Genomic DNA, 12273 nt, shown 5'->3' with positions numbered 1-12273 from the left:
GGCCCATTTGGTTTTCCAGGCTCTTCAATGTAGCTATTTGGCTTTGGATTAAGGCATCATTCTTAGCCAAGTATGCCTTCAACAAATTTTCTAAGCCATTGGATGGTTCAGCTTGGGTTGGTTTCTGAACTTGTTGGGGAAAACTAGATGGCTAAGTTTGTCTAGGTTGGGCGTAAGTGTTACTGGTTCCAACCTCTTGGTTACTCTAGGAAAAATTGGGGTGATTTCGCTACAATGGGTCATAGAAATTTGATTGTAGTCCTTGCCTTCCTCGATTTTGGTTTTGGTTACCTATGTAGTACATGGATTCTGGGTTTGATGGACATTCTTCAAACAAATGTCCTTCCCTACAATAGACACAGGCTATATTTTCAAATTGGTTAGGTGGTTGTGCTACAAAACTGTTAGACCCATTAGTAGTAAGATTTTTTAACATTGAGGATATTGATGATACCTGAGATGCGAGTGAAGTAAGAGCATCTACTTTATGTATTCTAGCAACTCGTCTTCCTGACGCTGCTCGATTGGTTGGCCATTGATAATTGTTATTGGAAATCCTTTCAATAATTTCATAAGCCTTGTTATAAGACTTAGAAAGGAGAGCACCGTTAGTAGAAGCGTCCACTACCATCCTCGTGTGAGCATTCAGACTATTATAAATGTCCCAAGTTGGATGAAATATGAGATTTTGTGATGAGGGCACTTTCATAATAATTCTTTGTACGTTTCCCATGCCTCATACAAGGACTCATCATCCATTTGTTGGAAAGCAGTGATCTCGTTCCTCAACTTAGCATTCTTACTAGGCGAGAAATACTTCATAAGAAATATTTCTACTAACTCTTGCCATGTGGAAATTGAATTCGGTGGCAATGAGTTCAGCTAGGCTCGAGCTCTGTCCCTTAGTGAATATGGGAACAACTTCAATCGTAATGCATCTTCGGGTACTCTGGCTAACATGAAAGAATCGCTCACCTCAATAAACAGTCTTAAGTGTAGGTGAGAATCTTCGGTAGGCATTCCACTGAATTGGTCCACTGTTTGAAGCATTTGGAACATGACTGGCTTCAGCTCCAACTATTGTGCCTTAATTTCGAGTCTCCTAATACCCGGATTAAGATCATTAAACACTGGCACGACATACTGTCGTAAAGCTCTATCTTTATCATCAGCAATAAGGATAGGATTTTGAGCAGGGTTTGCTCCATTTCCTTGATTTGGATTTTCAAAGTTCATTTCTTCGGTCCTTCTCTGATTTGCTTGTCTTTTTTGCTCTCGAAAAGTTCGTTCTATCTCAGGGTCTAGAGGGAGTAGGTCAATAATCTGGTAATACTCATAAACACCTGAAATAATCACAGAAAAATTAATTAAGTTAAAAATTAAATAGAAAAAATAAACCAAAATGTAAATTAACAAATTCACAAATAATGACTTTTAAAAACAGTCCTTGGCAACAACGCCAAAAACTTGGAACGACAGAAATGTGCAAGCGTACACAATCACAACAAGTAATAAAGTGACAAGTAAATGTCGAGTTATCATACCCACAGGGACTGCGAAAAGAATTATTTATGAATGCTATTTAAAACACTTTGGTGAAGAAAAATATTTTATTTGAAGAGGGTGATTAAAAGCTAAGATTTTAAACTAAGTAAACTAAAGAAATAAATCTCAAATGCACGATTTCAAAATATGATTTAATCAAGATGACATAATTGTGTTGATTTAATTATATTTCTTTAACTTAGAAGTATTAAACTCATGTCTATGTTATTACAAATAAATTCACGGCAATTCGGTAAATTGATATTCACCTACAAAAATCCATTCATCTCTTAACATATCCCTATGTTAATTCAAACGATTAAACATATTTTAATAAGCAAACATGTTATGGCACATACATACTCATTAAATTGAACTAATCTCTTGCATATCCCTATGTCAATTCAAACAATTAATTAAATATAATAAGCAAATAAAAGACTATGTGAGGTAACAAGGTATCCTTACCTTGAAACAGTTTAATCACAATAATCTTGCAAGTTATGCAAGGCAAGTGTATCTCCAGATACATTGCTAATTTAACCTTCAGCTACCTTAGAAGAATAAACATGCACTGGTTAAGTATTTTGTTAATTAATAATAATTTCAATCTGTTTAAATATTTAATTCATTAGCTACCTCACAATTGTAATGCAAGAATAACTTAGGCATGATTTTACTTAATCAAGTATTTTACCGAGGCCTATAGCAGCATAAACACAATTTTAATAATTTAAACAAATGAAATGCAATCAAACAAACACGAATTAAATTCAAGCTAAGCTGATTAAATTAACCATTCTAACAACATAAATATTCATAGATATGTTCATCATAACAACAACAAAAATTAAAAAGATAGGGAACAAGAATTAAATCCGGTGATTTTCCATAGCTTGACTAGGTTGCTCCGTTCTTCCTTCTTTGTTGTCCTTGCTGATCAAGGCTTCTATGAACACTCAATTGCTGCTCCAAAATGGCTAAAGAAGAACCCTTTCACAAGGGAAGAAATTAGCACAAGAGTAAGGGACTTGGAATGAGAAAATGAGAGGAGAAAGTGAGAGAGGAGAGAAGAAATGTGAATGAATGAGGGATGAATTGAATGATCAGCCAATGGGGGTTTTTATAGATGAATGTGGCAGCTAAAATTTACTAAAAATAGCAGCCAAAGAGGCACCCCTTGGCCGCCCATCTATGTGGCAAAGTTGATGGCTTCAACTTTGCTAAATATGCTTGGGGCAAATCTTCAAAGCCATCAATTGTGGAAGGGCTGATTTGCAATTTGAACAAGTCATCAAGGGTTTCTTTGCAGCTTAAATAATTAGCTAATGGGCTTAATTGGGTCAGCACTTGGATGGTTTTGGGCTGTCCTCTTCTTGTCCTGTTTGGTTCACTGGGTTTGGTTCAACCGAACCATTTTTCATAATTAATTAATAATAATTTATTAGCCCAAATTAACTTGGATATATATTAAAATTAATTATATTATGAATTAATACATATAATTTTGGATCGTATTAGGCTGAAAATTAATTCACCTCGATACTTCAAATTGCTTCTCGGTTTTGTGCTTCTGGCAGTGTCTGCCGAGCCATTTTTCGCCCTTTGTGCAAATATGTCAAAAATAACCAAAATTCATCAAAAATAATTATAAAATTAACTAAAATTCAACATGATCATATTTTAAGTGCAATTTAATTATTTTATAAAAATTAATTATATTTCGACAAGAATTTAACCGAATTCGCATGAATTTAAGTTAAAAAGGGTATGAAAAAATGTGGTAATTTTTGTGTTTCCAAGTATGCTCCACAGGGTCTCACACATGGGCGTGTGGCTTGGTCGTGTTGCATAAGTCAATATACCCTACAGGTTTGGCACGACTTAGTATACGGCCTACACACGGGCGTGTGTGGCCATTTTTAGAGCACATGGTTGGCCACACGAACGTGTGTTTTGGTCGTGTGACCCAAGTCAGAGAGTTACACGGGTCAGACATGGTCTGGGACATAGCCATGTGATCCCATTTCGAATGTTCACACGGCCTGTGACATGGGCGTGTCTTTGGCCATGTTAGACACACAGCCGGGCCACGGCCACACGGGTGTGTGTCCCCTGTTTTTGGAAAAAAATTATAAGTGTTCTAAAAGTTTCTAAAGTTATCGGTTAGTCCCAAAACAATCCGAATGCATGTTTTGAGCATCGTAGGATCGTATTAGGGACAATATGAATGTTATTGATTGATGAATACGAAAATTGAAAATGTATGTGAAATGTATGTGTAATTGTATAATATGTTCAGTAATGCTCTGTAACCCTATTTTGGTGTTGAATACGTGTGAGGAGTGTTACATTTATTGGTATCAAAGCTACGGTTTAGCCGATTCTCAGACTAACGTAGCGTATGTGAGAGTCTAGCTATACATGCTATATATAACTTGTTATAATGTGATGACTCCTGTTAGTTTAAAATGTGTTTTCGTATAGTAAATGGATCCCAATCGACTTGTAGCTGACGACGTTAAAAGTAATGTGCCTGCCTCGTAGCTTAGTCAGAGTTGAGACTCGTAACAGGTAGTCAGGAAGGAGAGGCTAAAGAAGCCTTCTTCCAGATGATGAATGAGTGGTTTACGGAGTATGTTCGAACAAATCTGGCTACTCAACAACCTCCAGCCCCACCTAATCCCCAATCGGTTCTCGTATCTCCTCAAGGCATAGACTTTTTACGATTGAATAATTCATCAGCTGATAAGATTCAAAAAAACGGAGCTAAAAAGTTTAGAGCTAATGTGGATGATGATCCTGAGTGAGCCGAGTTTTGGCTTGAAAACACCATCAGAGTTTTTGATGAACTTTCTTGCACACTGGCTGAGTGTTTAAAATGTGCCATATCACTTCTGAGAGACACAGCGTATCAGTGGTGGAATACCCTAGTATCAGTGGTGCCGAGAGAAAGAGTTACTTGGGATTTCTTTCAAGATTTACCTAGGATTTCTTTCAAGCTGAGTTCAGAAAGAAATACATAAGTTAATGGTTTATTGATCAGAAGCGAAAAGTGTTTCTTGAATTGAAACAAGGTCGTATGTCTGTGACTGAATACGAGTGAGAGTTTTTAAGGCTTAGTGAATATGCTCGGGAATGTGTTTCAACTGAAGTAATTACGTGTAAAAGGTTCAAATATGGATTGAACGAAGATATTAGACTGTTGGTCAAAATTGAAGAGTTGAAAGAATTCGTTGTGCTTGTTGACAGAGCCTGTAAAGTCGAAGAACTTGGCAAAGAAAAGAGAAAGGTGAATTTTGAGGCTAGAGATTTGAGAAAAGGATAGATGAATAAGCCATATCAATCTTTGTCAAAAAAATCATGGGATTCGTTCAGCCGTTCAAATGATTCAATAGGATATCCAAGTAGAGATCGTGTAAAACAATACTCAAGTCTTAAAGCTCAAGCTACATCAGTATCGAGTGTTGGCAGTGTGAGAAAGAATAGACCTGAATGTCAACGATGTGGTAAATAACATACTGGTGAATGTAGAATGAATGACTGGGCTTGTTTCAGATGTGGCTCGTAAGATCATTTCATTCGAGATTGTCCCAAATTAGATGAGAAAGACAAATTCCAGAATGTAAGACCGAGCAACACATCTATTAGAGGGAGGCTATCTAGAAATGCGAGGAATGTAACTAGTAATAGAGGAATAACAAAGGACTCCGCTGTGAGATCTGAGGCCAGAGCACCTGCTAGAGCGTACGATATTTGCGCTCGGGAAGAGGCGTCGTCACCTGATGTTATCACTGGTACATTTTCTCTTTATGACACTAATGTTATTACATTGATTGATCCCAAATCGAATCATTTATATATCTGCATGAATTTAGTATCAAGTAAGAGTTTGCCTGTTGAGTTTGCAGAGTTTGTGATTAAAGTATCAAACTCCTTAAGCAAGTATGTTCTAGTTGATAAAGCTTGCAAGAATTGTCCTTTAATGATTCAAGGTTACTGTTTTCCGGCTGATTTTATGCTTTTACCATTTGATGAATTCGATGTGATATTGGGTATGGATTGGTTATTTTTTCATGATGCCGTTGTAAATTGTAGACGAAAGTTTATTGAATTGAAATGTCAGAATAGTGAAATCATTCGAATTGAATTAGATGAATCGAGTGAATTGCCTATTGCGATTTTATCTATGTCAGCTCAGAGATGTGTGAGAAAAGGTTGCGAAGCTTATCTTGCTTATGTTTTAGATAAAAAAGTGTCTGAATCAAAAATTGAGTCAGTGCCAGTTGTTTGTGAGTATCTGGATGTGTTTCCAGAAGAATTACTGGGTTGCCACTGATCAGAGAGGTCGAATTTGCTATTGAATTAGTGCCAGGAACATCCCCAATATCGATAGCTCCATACAGAATGGCTCCGACAGAATTGAAAGAGTTGAAATCTTAATTGCAAGAGTTAAGAAATAGAGGTTTTGCATGACCTAGTTTTTCGCCCTAGGGTGCGTCATTCGTAAAGAAGAAAGACAGATCAATGAGAATGTGTATTGACTATCGTCAGCTCAATAAGGTTACGATAAAGAACAAGTATCCATTACCGAGAATAGATGATTTATTTGATCAGTTGAAAGGAGCAACAATGTTTTCGAAGATTAATCTGCAATCTGGTTACTATCAATTGTGAATGAAAGATTCGGAGGTGCCGAGAACTGCATTCAGAACAAGGTACAAGCATTATAAATTTCTTGTTATGCCTTTTGAATTAACTAATGCTCTGCCATTTTTATAGATTTGATGAATCAAATTTTTAGACCGTATTTGGACAGATTCATTATTGTATTCATTGACGACATTCTAATCTATTCTTGAGATGAGTCTGAACACACTGAGCATTTGAGGATTGTGCTACAAACCTTGAGAGATAAGCAATTATTCGCTAAATTTAGTAAATGTGAGTTTTGGCTTCAAGAAGTTGGATTTTTGGGACATATTGTTTTAGAGGAAGGCATATGAGTTGACCCCAGCAAGATTTCAATAGTTTTTGATTGGAAACTATCGAGAAATGTATCTAAAGTTAGAAGCTTTCTGGGCTTAGCTGGTTATTATCGATGTTTTGTTAAAGGATTCTCGATGACGGCTACACTGATGACCAGATTGCTACAAAAAGACGTGAAATTTGAGAGGTCTGAGAAATGTCAACAGAGTTTTGATCAGTTGAAAGCATTATTAACTAAGGCACCATTGTTGGTTCAACCAAAGTCGGGTAAAGAGTTTGTGATTTTCAATGCCGCGTCATGAACAGTTTGGGTTGCATTTTGATGCAAGAGGGAAAAGTGATAGCTTATGCTTCTAGACAGTTGAAACTGCATGAAAAGAATTATCCGACGCATGATTTAGAGTTGGCCGCTATTGTTTTTGCATGGAAAATTTGGTGACATCATTTATACGGCGAGAAGTGCCATATCTTTACATATCATAAGAGCTTGAAATAAATAATGATTCAGAAAGATTTGAATTTGTGACAACGAAGATGTGTAACACCCCTTACTTGTGTTCTACACCAGAACAGGGTACGGGACATTACCGGAACATAACACATGCAATCGTACGAAACCATGACTAGATTTTTTTTATATATCCAAGTTAAAAAAATTCAAATTTCATACATAATCATGCATCCTCATACCTTATAGCTTCAATGATATTAATTAATATCAATGGTCATATACAAAATGAGCTATCAAATGTCGAAGGCTAACATTTTAGGCCAAATTAATTATGACATAAAACAAAATAACTAAGTCCTCTATACATGTCATAATCCAAAATATTGTTTTCAAAATACCAAAAGAGTGTTGATAGTGTGAATGAATCTCCAACGATCTCCGAACCCCGAGCTGTCTTGGTGACACTATAAGACAAAAGAAAGGAAAGAGAATAAGCATAAAGCTTAATAAGTAAGTACGTAAATAATAAACAATTTGTGAACATGATTCTCAAGGTAAAACAATCGTAATTGTACAATTACTCATTTTCAAGTTAAGCTGTTTCCTTGAGTCACAGTCACTAAATTATTTATAGCTAGAGCTACAGAGCTACAAATTATGATCTGTTAATTTTCAAAGAAACTATAATCACATATATTCTTACCATAAAATTTTTAGAATTTTTGGTTTAGCCAATTAGTACAGTTTATTCATTAAATTTACCCCTATTTCACTGCCCAAGAGTTCTGATCTCTCTTCATTAAAAATTATTTATCTCATGATACGAGACTCCAAATTAAGAACCGCTAATTTTTCCAAAAATTACACTTACATATATTATTACCATAAAATTTTTAGAATTTTTGGTTTAGCAAATTAGTATAGTTTATTCATTAAATATACCCCTATTTGACTGTCTGATAGTTCCGATCTTTCTTTAGTAAAAATTATTTATCTCATGGTACAGATCTCGGATGCTGTCCTCATCAATTCCTATTGAAAATAGAATAATTAAGGACTTTAAAATTTAAATTATGACCCATAATTATTTGTTTACAATTTTTAATGATTTTCCAAAATCAGAATAGGGGATTCCAAAATCATTTTAACCCTGTCTCACAAAAATCCAATTATCGTAGAATGTGAAATTCTTTTGCTTTCACCGTTTCTTTTATGAGAAAATAAACTCGTTAATATTTAATTTCATATCTTATTCAACCTCTAATTCAATTTTCACCATTTTTGGTGATTTTTCACTGTCACATAACTGCTACTGTCTAAAACTATTTTACTACAAAATTTCATTTTTACATAATTTCACTTACTCCATTCTATCTTACCAAAAGATTCACTCACCTATCGAGCACATTGCTCACAACTTTTCACATAGTTATACCTGAAATTATTCATCACATAGTCATGTACATATGTATTTTCACTAAGTAAATTTCTCGTTGAACTTATCGAAATAATAACTGGTACGTGGCCTGTGCATATACCACCCTTGTAACCGAAGCTCTCTGGTACACATAGTAGCCTGCACTTAGTACTACACATGCGACCTATCAATTCGATATACGTAGTAGCCTGTACTTAGTACTAAACATGTGACTTATCCATCTGATACATGTAGTAGCCTGCACATAATACTACACACGTGATCGAAGTTAACGGGTACGCATAGTAGCCTGTACTTAGTACTACATATGCGACCTATCAATCCGGTACACGTAGTAGCCTGCACTTAGTACTACACATGTAACCTAAGCATCTGATACACTTAGTAGCCTGCACTTAGTACTACACATGCGACCTAACAATCTGGTACACGTAGTAGCCTACACTTAGTACTACACACGTGACCTAAAACTGTCTTAAACACATAGTAGCCTGCACATAGTACTACACAGGTGTTCTCACAATGGATCATTAGTATCTCTTCTATTCCGAAGGTTCAATCGGGAAATTCTTCACTTTCCACATTTTACTAACTCGTTCTTAGTCAATCCCAATTCGTAGTTTACTTCAATTGATCATTCTATAGGCAGCCACATCTCATATAGTAAAAAAAATTAATAACAAAAAAGAATCGAGATATTATTTTCATACAAACTTACCTCGATGCAAAATATAGAAATTTTGCAATTTAGTCCACAATCTTTTCCTTTCCCCGATCAAGGTCGATTCCACGTCTTTCTTGGTCTATAATAACATATTTGACTTATTAAAATGATCACATTGTTCAAATTAACCCAAAAACATCCTATGGAAAAATTTACAATTTTGCCCCTAAAGTTTCACAAAATTATGATTTTGCCCTAGGTTTGAGAAATAATTTTTATTCAATTTCCTTGTATTTTAGGCTTACTTGAACCATTTTCATAACTATATCAGTCCACAATTTGCATTAAATCACACAATTCGCACATTTTACACTTTTTTACAAACTAGTCCTTTTATGCAATTAGAACAAAAATCACTTAGTAAAAGTCGTTTATCACACTCCAAAAATTCATATTATTCCATAAAACATCAAAATACATGCATCTCATCCATGGGTAAAATTTTAAATATAAACCCTAGCTCAAAATATTGGTAGAAATAGGTAAATCGAGCTATGGGGATCTCAAAAATGTAAAGAACATTAAAAACGGAGCTAAAACGGACTTACAATCGAGCTTGGTAGTTTGAAAAACCCTAGCTATGTCTTCCTCATGTGAAATTCAGCCAAGGGGTTGAAGATGGACAAAAATTGACTTTTGATTTTGTTTGTAATTCATTTTAATAACTAAATTACCAAAATGCCCTTAATGAAAAACTTGGGAAACATGCCTAACCATGTCTATTTTTGTCCACCAACTTAACAAATGGTCTAATTACCATACAAGGACCTGAAATTTAAAATTTCATAACAATTGGACACCTCTAACATGTAGAACTCAACTTTTGCACTTTTTACAATTTAGTCCTTTTGACTAAATTGAGTGCCCCAACGTCAAAATTTTCGAACGAAATTTTTACAAAATAATTCCATAAAAATGTAAACCAGAAAAATATAATAAAAACACATTTTTCTAAGTCGAATTTGTGGTCCCGAACCCACTGTTCCGGCTAGACCCAAAATCGGGCTGTTACAACTTCCCCCCTTTTAAGGATTTTCGTCCCGAAAATCTTACTGGTAAAAAGGTTTGGGTACTGTTTCCTCATGGCTTCCTCTGGTTCCCACGTAGTCTCCTCTACTCCATGTCTTTGCTACAATACTTTTACTAAGGTTATTGTTTTATTTCTCAATTGTTTAATTTTTTGAGTCAAAATCTTAAACGGTTCTTCATCGTAGGTCATATTCGGTCGAATCTCAATCTCTGTCAGAGGAATCACTTGTGAAGGATCGGAACGATAACGTCGCAGCATCAACACATGAAACACATTATGGATCTTTTCCAACTCTTTCGGCAAAGCTAACTGATATGCCACTGGCCCTACTCTTTCAATAATCTCATACGACCCAATAAAACGCGGACTGGACTTGCCTTTCCGACCAAATCTGGGAACTTTCTTCCACGAGGACACTTTCAAAAATACTTTATCTTCGACCTGAATCTCAATCTCGTTTCTTTTCAAATCCGCATATGATTTCTGACTATTGGAAGCAGCTTTCAAACAATCTCAAATTACTCTTACTTTCTCTTTAGTTTCCTTAACCAAATCAACTCCGTGAATCTGTTTCTTGCTAAGCTCGGTCCAGTACAAAGGTGTTCGGAACTTGCAGCCATACAATGCCTCATAAGGTGCCATTTTTATACTCGATTGAAAACTGTTGTTGTAATCAAATTCAACTAGTGGTAGGTATTTCTCCCAACTACCTTCGAATTCTAAAACGCAACATTGAAACATGTCTTCAAGAATTTGAATTACCCTTTCGGATTGACTGTCAGTTTGCGGATGAAACACGATACTAAAATTCAATTTCCTACCTAAGGCTTCTTGCAACTTTTTCCAAAAACTCGAAGTAAATCTTGGGTCTCTATTCAGAATAATAGACATAGGTACTCCATGCAATCTCACAATTTCAACAATATACAATTCAGCCAACTTATCAAGTGAGTAGTCAGTATGTACCGGTATAGAGTAAGCCGATTTCGTAAATCTATCAACCATAACCCAAACGACATCTTTTTTTTTCGGAGTCAGAGGTAAACCTGTTACAAAATCCATCGTGATTTTGTCCCATTTCCACTTGGGAACCATCATTGGTTGAAGTAAACCCGAAGGCACCTGATGTTTGGCTTTCACTTGTTGACAGATCAAACACTTCGATACAAACTCAAAAATATCTCTTTTCATACCGACCACCAATATAATTTCTTTAAATCATTATACATTTTTGTGCTTCCAAGATGAACTGACAAACTACCACTGTGTGCCTCATATATAATCTTCTGAATCAACTCAGTATCTTTCAATACACATACTCGATCATGGAACATTAAGCAATTATCTGGTTCGATTCGAAATTCTGAGTTACAACCTGATTCACATTGAGCTCGCTTGGCTTGCAAATCATTGTCATTCTTCTGAGCTTCACAAATTTGCTGAAGAAATAACGGCCTAGCCCTCAACTTGGCCAAAATCGAACCATCATCATACATAGCCAAACTTGTACTCATTGCTCTCAAAGCAACCAAGGATTTTCTGCTCAAGGCATCTACGACTACATTCGCTTTCCTTGGATGATAGTCAATCATTAGCTCATAATCTTTCTATAATTCGAGCCATATCCATTGTTGTAAATTCAAATCCCTTTGATTCATTAGATACTTCAAACTTTTGTGATCAGTAAAGGTTCGACATTTCTCACCGTAAAAATAATGGCGCCAAATCTTCAAAGCAAAAACAATGGTGGCCAATTCCAAATCGCGTGTCGAGTAATTCTTCTCGTGCGGTTTCAACAGTCTCGAGGCATAAGCTACTACTATACCTTCTTGCATCAACACACAACCAAGACCAGTTAATGACAAATCACTATAGATCACAAACTCTTTACCTGACTCGGGTTGCACTAACACTGGAGCTTCTGTCAATCGTGCTTTCAACTTTTCAAAACTTTAATGACACTTTTTAGTCCAATCGAACTTAACAGTCTTTTGCAGCAACTTAGTCATAGGAGAGGCAATCATCGAGAATCCCTCGACAAAGCGTAAAAAATATCCGGCTAAACCCAAAAAGCTTCTAACCTCGGTTACATTCTT

The 12273-nt window shown here is 35.6% G+C and overlaps 1 non-coding gene across 1 annotated transcript; it reads left to right on the top strand.

Moving 5' to 3' along the window:
* Window positions 1–685: 685 nt before the first annotated feature.
* LOC121231361 (small nucleolar RNA R71) lies at window positions 686–792 on the top strand. Its single transcript, XR_005929421.1, has one exon. It is a non-coding gene; the product is annotated as a small nucleolar RNA R71 (small nucleolar RNA).
* The last annotated feature ends 11481 nt before the right edge of the window (window positions 793–12273 follow it).

The sequence above is a fragment of the Gossypium hirsutum genome, chromosome A06 (genome assembly GCF_007990345.1).
Source record: "Gossypium hirsutum isolate 1008001.06 chromosome A06, Gossypium_hirsutum_v2.1, whole genome shotgun sequence".
NCBI lineage: Eukaryota > Viridiplantae > Streptophyta > Magnoliopsida > Malvales > Malvaceae > Gossypium > Gossypium hirsutum.
Note: the sequence above shows the minus strand (reverse complement) of the source record. Positions and strands in the feature narration are given on the sequence as shown.